Source organism: Salvelinus sp. IW2-2015, linkage group LG20 (genome assembly GCF_002910315.2).
Source record: "Salvelinus sp. IW2-2015 linkage group LG20, ASM291031v2, whole genome shotgun sequence".
Lineage (NCBI taxonomy): Eukaryota > Metazoa > Chordata > Actinopteri > Salmoniformes > Salmonidae > Salvelinus > Salvelinus sp. IW2-2015.
In genome coordinates, this window is record NC_036860.1 from 6,154,961 (window position 1) to 6,172,490 (window position 17,530).

Consider the following 17,530-nt stretch of genomic DNA (forward strand, 5'->3'; position numbering starts at 1 on the left):
TGTGTGTGTGTGTGTGTGTGTGTGTGTGTGTGTGTGTGTGAGTGAGTGAAATAAATTATATAAGCCCCTTGTTACTTTTGAATTCCTTGCCCGCCAAAGTTTTCACATTCTGCTTAGCCTACAGCTATTTTCTATAGGCACTTTGCTTGTTCATGAATCTACTATAAGTAGGCCTTCATAGTAGTTTGGTAAAGAGAACATCAAATATGTTGCTGTGTGAGCATGTGACATATACATTTGAATAAAGAAGTCATATTAGCTGGAGGAGATTAAGGAGGGGATCAGATCCTATGGTTTTCCTTATCAGGGAAGTCCCGTGGCAGTTACAGATAAGAGTGAAAGATTTACTCTAAGAAAGCAGCAGGTGGACATTGCTCATGTTTTCAGTTAGCACCTTGTCTGCAGCTGGTGGCGGTGAAAAGTAGCATTTTTCAAATAGGCTTGAATAATTAACAAACCTATCTGACTTTAGTTGGCCTGTTTGTGGAAAGAACGTCTGAGCCTCACAATCTACAAGAGATGGTGCCTAATTGAATACATCTTGACTATATTTAGGCTACTTATGCATACATCCTTGTGAATTACGCATTTCTTTAGTTTGGTTACAGAGCAGGATTATGAGTTTACAATGATTGATTAGGCCTACCATTGGAAACTTCCATTTAGAACCGGTGGATTCTGTAACATTTGGCTACGTTCAACGTCTTACAAATGTCTCTCAGATATAAAAAGTTTGACTCCTCATTGAAATTCTTTGTGAACTCATTCAAATTCTGCCAAGTGTGGGCAGCTTGTTCACTAGCCAAGAAAATTCAATTATTCTGCATTGACCTTGTAAGGGCTTTAAACAGTTGGCAATTCCTCAGCCCTTGTTATTTAAATTCTGTCTCTCAACCAGTGGGGTGGCTGACCCCTAGACTTAACATGAGTTCCAGCAGACCGACTGCCATGCAGCTGGCAGTGACAGGTCTGAATACCCACACTCACTCCCACCAGTCTCAGTCTCAGAGAATGGCCAATGGACCAAGCAAACTATTGGATGAGAATTATAATCTCATGTTTCTAAATTTAAAAAACAGTTTGATGTGAAAAAGCATGTGAATCATGTGAAATCATCTTTTGGTTGTAGGGGTTAGCTTAAAAGTCATATTAAGAATATTCTAACACTGACTATCCTTATTTGCCCTCATCTAGGGGTCACGAGGTCCCGTGTGGCTCAGTTGGTAGAGCATGGCGCTTGCAACGCCAGGGTTGTGGGTTCATTCCCCACGGGGGACCAGGATGAATATGTATGAACTTTCCAATTTGTAAGTCGCTCTGGATAAGAGCGTCTGCTAAATGACTTAAATGTAAATCTAGCTAAAGCCCTACCCCACCCCTTCTATTGTTGAGCTAAGTAAACCAGAGTAAATTGGTATGGATACAACCTTTATACTTCTCGTCCTCTTTTTTAACCGACATCACAAGGACTGGTTGAGCTAAAAGAGAACACACTGTGAGATGGAGGAGAAGAACCAGTAAGCCTTTCTCCTTAAATGTCCCTTTAAAACAAACTGAAAGGTGGGCTTTTAATCAAACAAAAATCACAAAATGTTGCTGAGAAGTAATCCTTTCACTTCAAATTGTTCCTGCCGACAAGTCCTTTTGTGCATCTTTTAAAACTGCTCACAAAAAGGCAGCTAAAAAACAAGTATAAGAAATCAGGGAGAGGGGGTTGTCTCCCTGGCCCTCATTCTTCTTGGATCAACAGGCTCTTTCTCCTGGTTCTGCAAGAGATTCGTCCCACCTCTAAAAAGGCTTTTGGTCAGACAACTCCTTGGACTCCTGGGACAATGACAGTTGTTAAAATGGCGGGTGAAATGTACTAAGTGAACGTCCTTCTTCTATACCAGCTTCATGCCAGCCATCCCCCTTTTTGCTCCTGTCTTCCCTCCACTGACAGCAACGACAAAAACATAAAACCTTCTTTTCCCCCTAAACGGCCCCACCACACCATACAGTACCCCATTCCATCCCATCCTGAGCCCTTCTATCAATGTTACCGCTGAATTTCAATGAATTGAAATCCCCTTTGTAAAGAGTATCCCACTTCCACCAGAGAGTGCCCACAGACCCACCAATAAACACAATAGCGCTTGATCTCTCTCTGAACATCTCTGGGGATCTGAATTAGAGAGGGCCTGGGGGGCCTGAGTGGGGTGGTTATGATTAGAAGGGTGCTATTTATATTCCTCATTCACTGTGGGATCTATGCACAAAGGGGAGGTAAAGCATTTCTGTCAGTTCTGAGGTCAGTTTGAGAAATATTACTATTGTTTTTTATTGTTTGTGTCTAGCCACAAAAATGTCTCTGTCAGACCACTTATTGTTAAGGCCTTGTTCTCACCACTGAAACTTACAAAACACATCCACTCAGTGCTGAAAGATGGCACACTCACTGTTGAAACTGACTACATACAGTTTCACCTTGCTCTGTGCGTCCATAGGAAGCATCTGCACATGGTAAAGAGGTTGCATATCGCTCTGGGCAAATCCTGTACACATACATTTTCTATTTATTTAATTTACATCTTCGCTTCTCATCCCCTTCAGCATTTAACAAAATTTGCTGCTCTTGACTATAAACAGACACGTACAGTGCCTTCGGAAAGTATTCAGACCCCTTGACTTTTTCCACATGTTGTTACATTACAGCCTTATTCTAAAATTGATTACATTAATTTTTTTCCTCATCAAACTAGACACAATACCCCATAATGACAAAGCGAAAACTTGTTTTTAGACATTTTTGCAAATTTATAAAAATAAAAAACTGAAATATTACATTTACGTAAGTATTCAGACCCTTTACTCAGTACTATGTTGAAGCAACTTTGGCAGCGATTACAGCATCGAGTCTTCCTGGGTATGACGCTACAAGCTTGGCACACCTGTATTTGGGGAGTTTCTCCCATTCATCTCTGCAGATCCTCTCAAGCTCTGTCAGGTTGGAAGGGGAGCGTTGCTGCACAGCTATTTTCAGGTTTCTCCAGAGATGTTCATTCGGGTTCAAGTCTGGGTTCTGGCCGGGCCACTCAAGGACATTCAGAGACTTGTCCCGAAGCCACTCCTGCATTGTCTCAGCTGTGTGCTTAGGGTCGTTGTCCTGTTGGAAGGTGAACCTTCACCCCAGTCTGCGCACTCTGGAGCAGGTTTTTATCAAGGATCTCTCTGTACTTTGCTCTGTTCATATTTCCCTCGATCGTGACTAGTCTCCCAGTCCCTGCTGCTGAAAAACATCCCCACAGCATGATGCTGCAACCACCATGCTTCACTGTAGGGATGGTGCCAGGTTTCCTCCAGACGTGAAGCTTAGCATTCAGGCCAAAGAGTTCAATCTTGGTTTCATCAGACCAGAAAATCTTGTTTCTCATGGTCTGAGAGTCTTTAGGTGCCTTTTGGCAAATTCCAAGCAGGCTGTCATGTGCTTTTTACTGAGGAGTGGCTTCAGTCTGGCCACTCTACCATAAAGGCCTGATTGGTGGAGTGCTGCAGAGATGGTTGTCCTTCTGGAAGGTTCTCCCATCTCCACAGAGAAACTCTAGAGCTCTGTCAGAGTGACCATTGGGTTCTTGGTCACCTCCCTGACCAAGGCCCTTCTCCCCCGATTGCTCAGTTTGGCCGGGCTGCCAGCTCTAGGAAGAGTCTTGGTGGTTCCAAACTTCTTCCATTTAAGAGTGATGGAGGCCACTGTGTTCTTGGGGACCTTCAATGCTGCATACATTTTTAGGTACCCTTCTCCAGATCTGTGCCTCGACACAATCCTGTCTCGGAACTCTACGGACAATTACTTCAACCTCATTGTTTGGTTTATACTCTGACATGCACTGTCAACTGTGGGACGTTATATAGACAGGTGTGCCTTTCCAAATCATGTCCAATCAATTGAATTTACCACAGGTAGAATCCAATCAAGTTGTACATCTCAAGGATGATCAATGGAAACAGGATGCACCTGAGCTCAATTTCGAGTCTCATAGCAAAGGGTCTGAATACTTCTGTAAATAAGGTATTTCTGTTTTTAAATTTGCTAAAAATTCGAACAACCTGTTTTTGCTTTGTCTTTATGGGATATTGTGTGTAGATTGCTGAGGATTTTTATTTATTTAATCCATTTTGGAATAAGGCTGTAACGTAAGAAAATGTGGAAGAATTCAAGGGGTCTGAATACTTTTCAAAGGCACTGTACATTAAAGGAAACAAACGGTAATGATAATGTATCTCTGAGGAGATCATCAATCAATCACATGCTTAGGCTTGGCCATCGACTTCAACTTATTGTCAAAGGAATTGCACGCTTCGAAAAGAACTGAAAACTGAATATGTCTTGGAAAGTATAATTGTGTGAATATAACTATACCAGTGTTGTAGTTGACCACAATTAAATGCATCCCCGTATTTTATTGAATGAACGGTGTGCTGTATTTATTTGAAGTATTTTATGAGCTCTCTGTACCTCTGGATTCTCTGTGAGGTCTGGTAAATGTTAAGCCTCTTGTAAGCCTTGAGTCACGGTCATGCTGTTGTTCCTGAATATGGTACCAATGAGCGGAAATGAACACAGCTCTGAGTCTGAGAGGAAGACCTTCTCAAACCACTCCTCTGTCTTCTTGTCTTCTTCTCTCTTTCGGTCTCTTTGAAAAATGGATTAGTCAACATATTTTGCAAGTAGCCGCAGTGATAAAAGCCATATTTTCCTGCCTTTGATTCATTGTTTCTTGACATAGACCTGCTCATACACCCTGCTGATAGAGTGTCTTTCTGTTCTCTGCTGGGTGAGCAGGAAAACACTACTATCCCACAGAGGGAGTGTCCCAGACCCAGACCTGACTTATGGCCTACTTTACAGAGAAATCAACCCATGTATGTCTCTTTGGAGCGGTTCCATTCAACTTGATGGAAACTCTATCTGTGTATTGTGGACCGATATAGAAAAACAGGCTCTATTTATTTGTCTGTCAAGCAGTGAGCCATTCTGCCTCTTATGATCCTGCGGAGAGCATCCTCTAATGTTGCATGGGGGGCAAGGAAATTGAAACCCACTTCTGAGGGGCCGACCAGTCCCCTGGCTCTCACTTCTGGTGTGACCTGTAATCCTATCAGTGCTAGTATGTCCATGCTGGGAGAATAAGCAGAGACAGGGGCTTCTCCTGCTGCCCGTTTCTCATTTACTGGTTCTCTGGCCCAGGCCCACATGCCTTCTCTGAGAGAGAGATACAAACGTTCACTGTCACATATTTTATAGGCATACTACACTGAGTGTACTAAACATTAGGAACACCTTCCTAATATTGCGTTGCACCCCATTTTGCCCTCAGAACAGCCTCAATTTGTTGGGGCATGGACTCTACAAGGTGTCAATAGCGTTCCACAGGGATGCTGGGACATGTTGACTCAATGGAATTTACAACACATGGAATAAACAAGCGTACAGTCAATAACACAATAGAAAAAAAAAATATTCTATATACAGTTTGTGCAAATGGCGTGAGGAGGTAAGGCCTATTTATTGCCTTACCTCCTCACGCCATTTGCACACACTGTATATAGACTTTCTTTTTTTTCTATTGTATTATTGACTGTACGCTTGTTTATTCCATGTGTAACTCTGTGTTGTTGTTTGTGTCGCACTGCTTTGCTTTATCTTGGCCAGGTCGCAGTTGTAAATGAGAACTTGTTCTCAACTAGCTTACCTGGTTAAATAAAGGTGAATAAAATTAAATTTAAATTAAAAAATACTTCCCACAGTTGTGTCAAGTTGGTGGACCATTCTTGAGACACACGGGAAACTGTTGAACGTGAAAAACCCAGCAGTGTTGCAGGTCTTGACACATTCAAACCGGTGTGCCTGGCACCTACTACCATGCCCCGTTCAAAAGGCACCACCCTCTGAATGGCACACATACACAGTCCATGTCTCAATTGTCTCAAGGCTTAAAAATCCTTCTTTAACCTTTATCTACACTGATTGACGTGGATTTAACAAGTGACATAAACAAGGGATCATAGCTTTCACCTGGAGTCTATGTCATGGAAAGAGCAGGTGTTCCTAATGTTTTGTACACTCAGTGTATAACTAGTATTCTAAAAGATAGCATATTTACTTTTTTGCAGTTATAAGTCTAAGATAAACTATATGACCAAAAGTATGCGGACACTTGCTCGTTGATCATCTCATTCCAAAATCATGGAAAGCCATTTCATGAAGCTCCTGATTAACAGTTCTTGTGCTGATGTTTCTTCCAGAGGCAGTTTGGAACTCGGTAGTGAGTGTTGCAACCGAGGACAGATTAGATGTTTCCACTTCACAATAACAGCACTTACAGCTGACCGGGGCAGCTCTAGCAGGGCAGAAATTTGACAAACTGACTTGTTTGAAAGGTGGCATCCTATGACCGTGCCACGTTGAAAGTCACTGAGCTCTTCAGTACGGCCATTCTCCTGCCAATGTCTGTCTATGGAGATTTCATGGCTGTCTGCTCGATTTGATACACCTGTCAGCAACGGGTGTGGCTGAAATAGCCGAATCCACTAATTTGAACTTTTGTATATATTGTGTATCTATCACTTTCTCGATGTTCAACACTTAAACTTGCATGTAGGCTATTAGGCAGATGTGAATTATTTTTGTTTTAAAAAGGGTTTGACTTATACATTAAATTCTTTGGACATGACAGAATATTTCTAGATTTTTGGAAGTCATTTCCTGCATGCGTTGACAGTGGGTGCCATGTGTGATTGCCAGTTGCAGTTGTTGTGTGCGGCTTGTGCTGTATTTCCAGCTAATCTAATTGATTACAGTACTATGACAGTGGATTAGATGACCGATCTACTACAGCTCCAGGTCAGGTTACACTCTGACATGTCCAGGCATGTTCAACTGACTCCATCTTGCTCTGCCATAAAGGCCTGGGTGAAACTCTTCTATTCGGCTTGCAACACTAACATATTGCTATGGTACCCATGTTGAGCAGAGTGAAAACATTTTGATGACTCAATTACACCCCAAAAAGCCTCTCTTCCTGAAGTTACTGCTGCATTACTGCTACAATTTTTGTGATATTTGGAAAGAGGGAGAAAAGTGAGAATAAAGAGATTTATTACAGCATCCGTTGTTTGAATTGTTCTGTAATCGTCAGAACTTCTAATACCTGTTGACAAATGTAATTTATATTTTATGCTCATGGAACTATAAGTGATGAGAAATGTTGAAATGATTCATTTGAACTGTGTGGGTGCTGGCTGTGGCAGCTAGGGCCTGAAGACAAGTGGTCTCTGTTGGAATGAATGGCTTTTCTTCAACCTGTACAGTGTCGTTTTGTACCCAGCGGGCCACTAGCTACCTTGCTGGGTCTTCACAATGGGTGATCCAGAGGATAATGCAACATGTCACTGTGATGACTGGATTCCATTAAGTGCTCAAGCGTTACTGCCCAGTGCTCTCATCAGGCCTATTCTCATTCAAATGGCCCAATGCTGCATGCCTATGTGGGAACCAGAGCCAGCTACTGTATAGCAGTCGAGAGGTGTGTTTAGACTGTCGAGTTAAGAAAAAAAATTGGGGGGGGTGGATGGTTTTCCAAGTCTGGTCTATTACAGCCATCAAGTACAGTATGTTGTAATCCTGGGGTGCTTTATGTCTTCAAACATTAAATAGATTATCAAAACTATTTACATTGATGATCTAACATTAGACTACTTAATGATCATTCTCACTGTCAGGGAGCCCTATTTTGGAAGCGTTTCAACAACTCTCCAAGCCACTTGAAAGACTTTGTTGTAAGAAACAGTGGTTTATCAAAACACCATGATATTCAGTACTTCATGGACAGACACGGTGACCCATTTAGGGCGCTTTTTTATATACCTTTACCCCTTTTTCGTGGTATCCAATTGGTAGTTACAGTCTTGTCCCATCGCTGAAACTCCCGTACGGACTCGGGAGAGGCGAAGGTCGAGAGCCACACAACCCAGCCAAGCCGCACTGCTTCGAGGCAATGCCTGCTTAACCCCGAAGCCAGCCGCACCAATGTGTCGGAGGAATCACCATACACCTGGCGACCATGTCAGCGTGCACTGCACCCACCCCGCCACAGGAGTCGCTAGTGCGCGATGGGCCAAATCCTCCCCTAACCCGGACAACGCTGGGCCACGGGTCTCCCGGTCGCGGCCGGCTGCGGCTAAGCCTGGACTCAAACCAGGATCTCTAGTGACACAGCTAGCACTGCGATGCAGTGCCTTAGACCACTGCACCACTCGGGAGGCCCAGGACGCTTTCACATATACCCTGTATGATCCGGATCCTGGAGCATTTGAAACTCTGATCCACGCTATAAAGTATGTGTAAAAAGTTAGCATTTAAAACAGTGGCCAAGTAAACAAAACCAAAGTATGGATTGCTATCATACCTTGTCCATAGACAGCTTACAGGGTACGGAAACCAATTTGTAATTTTGATGTCAAACCTTGTCCATAGACTGCTTACAGGGTAAGGAAACCAATATGTCATTTTGATGTCAAACCTTGTCCATAGACTGCTTACAGGNCCTTGTCCATAGACTGCTTACAGGGTAAGGAAACCAATATGTCATTTTGATGTCAAACCTTGTCCATAGACTGCTTACAGGGTAAGGAAACCAATGTGTAATTTTGTCATTTGGGTGAACTATCTCTTTAACCATAAAAGTGCCAACTTAAAAACATTTTAAAAGCATTTTATTTGATCCTTCTAAAATGTTAGGACTTTGTCAAGCAAGTAGTTACCAACAAAACCCTCACAATTTGCTATGATTTCTGTGTAAATATGGAGGAATGAAATATAAGCTGAACAATTTGAGTCAATCGTGCACTTTGTGTTAACAAAACCCAATTTGTCACAGAGGTAGATGTATGTAACCTGAAAAAATAAAGAGCCACCCCGGATTTGGCCCCTGGGACCCTGGGCAGCCATTTTTCTATGGTAACATTGTTGGACAATTCAGGAGGACTGTTTTGAGAGAAAGGCACCAATATGGCACAGAGATAGATTTATGGAGAGAGCGAAATCTAGCTACAGAGTAAATCTGACTCTGATAGCTAGATTTTTATACATTGTCGTAGCCCACTGTCATTGCAATCAATAGCCCTCAGGCACCAACAGTCCTCTGGCACCCCTTCTAAAGGAGATGTCTATGTAGTAGAGGTTCCACTAAACCCCTAGAGCCCTCAAATTCAAATATGGACCTCGAAGCCAGTTCCACTGCTTTTTTTCATTCTCTCCCTCTAATCAAGAACTGATTTATAACTGGGACACAATTATCAGGTAGAACAGAAAACCATCAGTAGTCTGCAACTTGTGCCCTATATTGGGCACTTCCTTTGTCAAATTATAGTAGCCATAGTTTGCCACTATAACTGAAAAATACAAACACATGTTTACCCTTATAAATACAACATTTGATCAATTTCTCTAAACCAAGTTGAGAATGTCATCATTCAGATGAAACTCAGATGAAGCGATTGAAACTGAGTTGAAAGTTAGAGCTAAAAGTCAGATTATGGCACTGGCAGCCAAATCTCCAATAACGGCAGCCATCTTAGGTCATACCAGTAGGCCAGGCACGTGCACAGATAGGGCTCAACCAGTGCCCGAGCACCTGCCCTTGTGCGCTCCTATGAAAAAGCGCCCTCTCAGCTCGGTGGATTTGAGTAATTTTATGAATTATTTAGTAATTCTATTTTGAGTCCCTTTGCGTTTTTTGTTTTATTTTTAATGTAACGAATTGCACATCAATCTAGCTAATTTCATGAGCTCTTCAATCTCAGAAAATATCCCCCACCCCAAGTGCACAGTCATCTGACTTGCATGCAGTGCCCATGCAAGGCCCTTTTTTTTAGCAACTGTCGCTCCAAAGGTCTGTCCACGACCCTGCAGTAGGCTATGTCAGATTAGCTCAATTGCCAAATTACTCTTCCTCTGAGTATGACAGAAACACAACACTTTAAATGAATAACAGAAACATTTTCATTAGAAGTTGCAATGGATAAAATTGATCAAAATAACTGTTAAAAACATGAAAACCTGTCTATTTTTAACATCAAATTTAACCATAAATGTGTGATTAAAAAAAAAAAATACATGTTTGTTTTGGGGAATTTCAACCATTAATTTGTCTTACAAAAGGTAACTGAATCGCAGACAGTGTCTGGAATGAGGGGGGCTGCGCTAGAGTGATGTGTGTGAGTCAAGGGAGGATCTCGAGAGCAGTTGTTCTCACGGAAATGTCTGTAAAAGTCTAACGGTTTGAGCTACAAACTATTATGACCGACCCAGCTCGACGAGGAGGCTAAAAGGGGCTTAGCCCCTTCACTTCAAACTTTAGCAACCTCACTTTTAGTTTTATGTCCCTATATAATGGACAGGGTGTGTGTGTGTGTATCACCTATCCTTAAAAAGCGTGGGAAAACGCTTCTCCTCTCTCACCTTTGCGGTAGGCTAAGTGAATAACGTGATACACCTCCGCCTGTAATATTTGATTTGGATTTTTAAGGGCGAGGTCAAATTTACCATTGAAGCTGCTTCATATTTAGCTAGCTTGAACCAACTAATCTCCCACGATGGATATCAGAAGTTGGCTTCGTCAATGCACCAAAACGAAGGAGAAGGAGAGCGATGAGCAACAGCATCAAACCACCGAGGCCACCCCCAAGCTCAACAGCGATGATGCTGCCAAGCTCCAGCTATCTCTGTGTGCAGAGCTTACCCACCCTTCCACAAATGCCACCAGGACAATGGCTCCACTGCCACCTACACCTCTCCATATGCTCTCCACTGTGTGTACAGACTCCTATGTGACACGGTACAGACCTGTGCCTCCTGAGAACACCACCCTCCCACCGGAGTCCAGACTCCTTGATTGGCCCAGTATGAGGCTGAGGCAAGTCTCTGAAACATGGGCTACCATCACTGTTCAGATCCCTCATCACTTCAAGAGGATGTACAGCCTGGGTCTCTACAATAACAGTTTTTTCACTGATATTCAAAACCTCAAACTTCAGGAGGACATTGAACTTAAAAACCTGAAACCCCATACTGACTACACGTACTGTGTCACTTCCATAAGGAATGCCCTTAGATTGAATTATACTTGTATGCTATTCTCTTGAAGTGGGTAGCTGTTACAAAACCATGCAACAGCTACCCACTACATTATGACCATCCTAGGTTGTCTCTTTAGTATGGTGATTGTCCTAGGGGTGGTCTACTATTGCTTGTGTAAAAAACGTCAACAAAATAAAAAGCACTGTATCGATGCTCTGAAATCAGAATCCACATCTTTTCAAGGGGTGAAATCAGGAGATGTGTCCACCCAGGAACCCCAGCTGGTCCTAATATCAGAGCAGCCGCAGAGCAAGTCTGGCTTCCTAGACGGCAGGTAGCCTAGTGGTTAGAGTGTAGGGCCAGTAACTGTAAGGTTGCTAGATCGAATCCCTGAGCTGACAAGGTAAAAAACAGTTGTTCTGCCCCTGAACAAGGCAGTTAACCAACTGTTCCTAGGCCGTCATTGTAAATAAGAATTTGTTCTTAACTGACTTGCCTAGTTAAATAAAAATAAAATTCCTGTCCCCGGTATATTATATAGAGTGAGCATAGTGTTCTCTTCCACAACTATAGAGTCCATTTGCATAACTGTTCAGACTCCCACTGTTCTCCCCCCGTCCCTGCCCTACTTCCACTCTTTCAACCTAACTAACGCTTCCCATAACTTCCCCTTTGTCTAACCCCATGTTGTCCTGGGAACCACTGCTGATTGACAGGTTACACTGGGAGAGATCTCGTCTACCCTTCATAAGACTATAGGGTTATGGGGGAGGAGGAGGGACATCGGAAAATAGTGAGAACTTCAACTGTCTTTAGTTGGACAGTTGTAATTATGGATGCTAGGGGGGACACTGAGAGGCACGTTTTGAATTTGTTTTGATTGTTTTCAATTGTCACCCATGTTCCTGGGAGGGCTTTGTGTTTTGTATGATGTGCAATCTGAAGAGATGCAGGCTGGGGACACAGTCTGCCTGTGCATTATGGTGGAAGAACGGAGCTCTGGGAACTGATACTGTATGAATGACAAGGCATGCCGATGTGTGAGAATCTCACGGGACTGACTGCTGAGCTGGCCTGGGAGAGATTCCGATGGGAAACTGCTGAGGTTAGACTCAGCTGAGGTTAGGTGTGGGTTATGTGGGTGATATGTACATTGTGTGAATTACTTCATCTCAAATTGAAATGAGATTTAATTCCACCTCCCTTGAAAAAATCTATAAAAATACTAACACCCTTGCCTTTCTTGCACTCGCTGGGTTTGGGTGATAGCTGCTTTATTGAGGAAACATTTGCTTACTATGACTGTAATATCTGGTTGTTTCACCCATTTACCTTAAGATGAATGCACTACCTGTAAGTCACTCTGGATATGATTGTTTGCTGACTAATATGTAAATGCTAAATGAAATGGGAACAATTACATATTGGATTAGTATCAACAACTTATCTGAGGTGGTTTCGGTTCAGACTAGCCATGAAACTAGTTGGGCTACCGCGGCCCCCCCTCCCCTGACTTCCCTCATCAACAGTTTCTCTTCGTTGAACCGTGTAACTTGTCTTCCTACCAGTCTCCTTCCGACCACAGGTATAAAAAAAATCTTCCCTTGAGTCTCACTCTTCAGAAGGGACTGATACATGATCTGTTTGGAAATGACCAACTCTGTGTGAACCTCTAACTTCCCTACCCTCAGGGGCCCGGGGGCTCCCAACAGGCAGAGGGGAGACACTGTCTACATCAACGGAGGCCCTGCCTGTAACGTGTGTGATGCCCAGGGCCTTCGCCCTGCCAGAGCTCTATCATTGTGTCCTTCATAATACGCCACAGAGAACAATGACGGATAGGCAAGGCTCTCTGGGTCAATTATCACCACAATCAGTGATATTATACTACATCTGTTATCTATTTAGAGCTTCACAGCTACTTTTAATGCATCTCCACAGTGTCAGTTACACACTCGTCATTTTGGGAGTCTACTTAATTTTTCATTATACTCCGGCTTAAAAAAAACATTGTTAATTTCATACTAATAACAGCAACACTCGCACTTGTCTTTTCCTACTAGCACTGCCTTTGCTGATCGAGGATAAATGTACTTGACTGTGGTTGTGGTTGTCTCACCTAGCTATCTGAAGATGAATGCACTACCTTGTAAGTCACTATGGATAAGAGCATCTGCTAAATGACTAAAATGTCAAGATTCATATTATTTCATTGTTTTTGTTTATCAAGTAGTTCCTGATTGATAACCTTCTGGCTTGTGTCTTGTAAGCTATTTTTATTTTATTTTACTATGCAAGTCAGTTAAGAACAAATTCTTATTTACAATGACGGCCTACCCCGGACAAACCCTAACCCAGACAACACCGGGCCAAATGTGCGCCGCCCTATGGGACTCCCAATCACGGCCGGATGTGATACAGCCTGGAATCAGAACCAGGGTCTGTAGTGATGCCTCTAGCACTGAGATGCAGTGCCTTAGACCGCTGCGCCACTCGGGAGCCCAATCTGGAGAGTAGCATCCCTCTATCATGTCCTAGCTTTTAGCCAGGGTAAATAAAAGCAGTGACGCTGAGCAGAGAGCAGGGTTTAATGGATAGCACCATGGGAAGCCAGGGGAATTACCAGCCAACAATGTAAAGCAGATGTGATRGTAKGGTTGTTAAATMACTTTACTGRCWTGTYAAAACCAGTGAGAGARGACACAAAGAGGACTAGCTAATTACTAAAGACCAACTGGTAATTGAACTGACATGGAATGCTAAGACTGCATTTCCTGTTGGAACCCACATAGAATGTATGTCAAGTTACTCCCATTTCTCCTTTTGTGATAAATGACACATACCACTTCTTGGCTCCTCCATTAGCAAATTGAGTCCAACATAATCACATACAGTGGGGAGAACAAGTATTTGATACACTGCCGATTTTGCAGGTTTTCCTACTTACAAAGCATGTAGAGGTCTGTAATTTTTATCATAGGTACACTTCAACTGTGAGAGACGGAATGTAAAACAAAAATCCAGAAAATCACATTGTATGATTTTTAAGTAATTAATTTGCATTTTATTGCATGACATAAGTATTTGATCACCTACCAACCAGTAAGAATTCCGGCTCTCACAGACCTGTTAGTTTTTCTTTAAGAAGCCCTCCTGTTCTCCACTCATTACCTGTATTAACTGCACCAGTTTGAACTCGTTACCTGTATAAAAGACACCTGTCCACACACTCAATCCAACAGACTCCAACCTCTCTACAATGGCCAAGACCAGAGAGCTGTGTAAGGACATCAGGGATACAATTGTAGACCTGCACAAGGCTGGGATGTGCTACAGGACAATAGGCAAGCAGCTTGGTGAGAAGGCAACAACTGTTGGCGCAATTATTAGAAAATGGAAGAAGTTCAAGATGACGGTCAATCACCCTCGGTCTGGGGCTCCATGCAAGATCTCACCTCGTGGGGCATCAATGATCATGAGGAAGGTGAGGGATCAGCCCAGAACTACACGGCAGGACCTGGTCAATGACCTGAAGAGAGCTGGGACCACAGTCTCAAAGAAAACCATTAGTAACACACTACGCCGTCATGGATTAAAATCCTGCAGCGCACGCAAGGTCCCCCTGCTCAAGCCAGCGCATGTCCAGGCCCGTCTGAAGTTTGCCAATGACCATCTGGATGATCCAGAGGAGGAATGGGAGAAGGTCATGTGCTCTGATGAGACAAAAATAGAGCTTTTTGCTCTAAACTCCACTCGCCGTGTTTGGAGGAAGAAGAAGGATGAGTACAACCCCAAGAACACCATCCCAACTGTGAAGCATGGAGGTGGAAACATCATTCTTTGGGGATGCTTTTCTGCAAAGGGGACAGGACGACTGCACCGTATTGAGGGGAGGATGGATGGGGCCATGTATCGCGAGATCTTGGCCAACAACCTCCTTCCCTCAGTAAGAGCATTGAAGATGGGTCGTGGCTGGGTCTTCCAGCATGACAACGACCCGAAACACACAGCCAGGGCAACTAAGGAGTGGCTCCGTAAGAAGCATCTCAAGGTCCTGGAGTGGCCTAGCCAGTCTCCAGACCTGAACCCAATAGAAAATCTTTGGAGGGAGCTGAAAGTCCGTATTGCCCAGCGACAGCCCCAAAACCTGAAGGATCTGGAGAAGGTCTGTATAGAGGAGTGGGCCAAAATCCCTGCTGCAGTGTGTGCAAACCTGGTCAAGAACTACAGGAAACGTATGATCTCTGTAATTGCAAACAAAGGTTTCTGTACCAAATATTAAGTTCTGCTTTTCTGATGTATCAAATACTTATGTCATGCAATAAAATGCAAATTCATTACTTAAAAATCATACAATGTGATTTTCTGGATTTTTGTTTTAGATTCCGTCTCTCACAGTTGAAGTGTACCTATGATAAAAATTACAGACCTCTATATGCTTTGTAAGTAGGAAAACCTGCAAAATCGGCAGTGTATCAAATACTTGTTCTCCCCACTGTACATATTTGTGATTGTTGTTATACTAAACTGTGTTTATTCCACTGCCATCGTGTGATGCATAATTTAATGCAAGACATGCATATGGCTCAATACTGATTAGCCATTCTCCATTAATAATTCAAAAACCAAGGACCACACGTAAACAAGGCTTACTGCAGTCATGCTTGGCCATCTGTATGACTGGGGTAGAGCCGGCCTGGCCACATGCTACATGCTGAGAATACAACTTGCTCGGCAGAAATGCCAGTCTGTCTCTCAGTCTGGAATATCAGCAGAGCAGAATGATAATGAGGTGTCCCCCACACACAAGTGAACACACCAACACTCATACACACATACACCCACAAACACATACTGTACACACACATATGTTTTACTATCCTTGTGGGGACCTACAATTTATTTCCATTCAAAATTATATTTTCCCTTATCCCTAACCCTAAATCTAATACTAAACCTAACCCCTAATCCTAATTCTAACGATAACCCTAATTGTAACCCAAAACCTAAACCCTAAGCCTAAAATAGCCTTTGTCCTTGTGGGGACCATGTTTTACTATCCTAGTGAGGATTTCTGGTCCCCACAAGGATACTAAAACCAAAAAAACACACAAACACAGAGAGACAGACACACACAGCCTTCTGCTCCCCAGACTTTTCATCCTAGTCAGCTGAGGGAATCTTCTGCTCTATTTGCTGCTGAGGGAGGTTCATTCCTGGCACAGCTCCATTGAGGGAAAACAATAGCACCTCCATGTCGCCATCACACAAGGCAGCAGTCTACCCCTTGTGGAGGGTCTAACAGAGCTGATCCTCCCATAATAAGTGGATTATCCTAGGCCTTGTTTAACTGTCAGCCTTTAATGAATACAACAGGGGCATATCTAAGTTTACTTTATTGAAGGCAAATCGACTTACTATGACTGTGCTATGTGATTGTCCCACCTAGCTATATTAAGATGAATGATCTAACTGTAAGACTCTCTGGATAAGAGCGTCTTCTAAATGACAGAAATATAAATGTAAAATGTTGTTTAAATGTCAGATTTACTGAATGCAACAGGGGCTTATCTAAGTTTACCCTTTATAAATAACATAAAGACAAATATTAAATTAATATATATGATTAATATTATATGCGATATTCCTTTTATTCATTGAAAGTAGTAAATAGATTATGAATCGTTGTATTGTTTGTATTTTGTGCTTTTACATTTGGCTATGGTTACAACTTACTACCTATGTGGTATTAGGGAAACATACTGCATATCTGACCCCTGTGGGGAATCAGACTTCTGCTAAGCCCTCATAGTAACCGTGGGAAACTGTAGGATTATTGCAAGTTACAAGCATTTTGATTTCCCTCAGGGAGCATGAATGAGGACCAGGTTCGGTTAAGATCCTGGTGCAACTATATGGTCCATTATATGACTGGACAGAACGGATCAAATTACCTATAAGCAAAGATCCCATGGAGCAGGTCAGTCAAATGAGTAAAATTAGTCAAATAATTTCTCTAGAATAAACACTAATAACCACAGACTACCATCACATCACCATCATATAATATATCCGTTTGTTATACTCTGACATTGCACAATTGTCAACTAAGAATTCCTTGCAGGTAATTAGATGCCATGTATTGTGATGAAATAGTATGTGAGCCAGACTTGCAGCATTGCATGGGGTGACTACAGCCCCAAAGCCAGATTAGATAGTGTTAGTTTATGGAGATGCCGGGTGTTTTTCTGAGAGCCCGTGTCTCTGGTAGGCTAGTCTGTAGAGTAGAAGAGCAGCAGGTGCTCCTCCCTGCCTATGCTCGTGTAGTAATCTCCTTCACAAGGCAGCGGCCCCCTCACCCCTCAGACTGCTCCATACGGGCGCCATGCTAATCACAGTCACAGCCCAGCC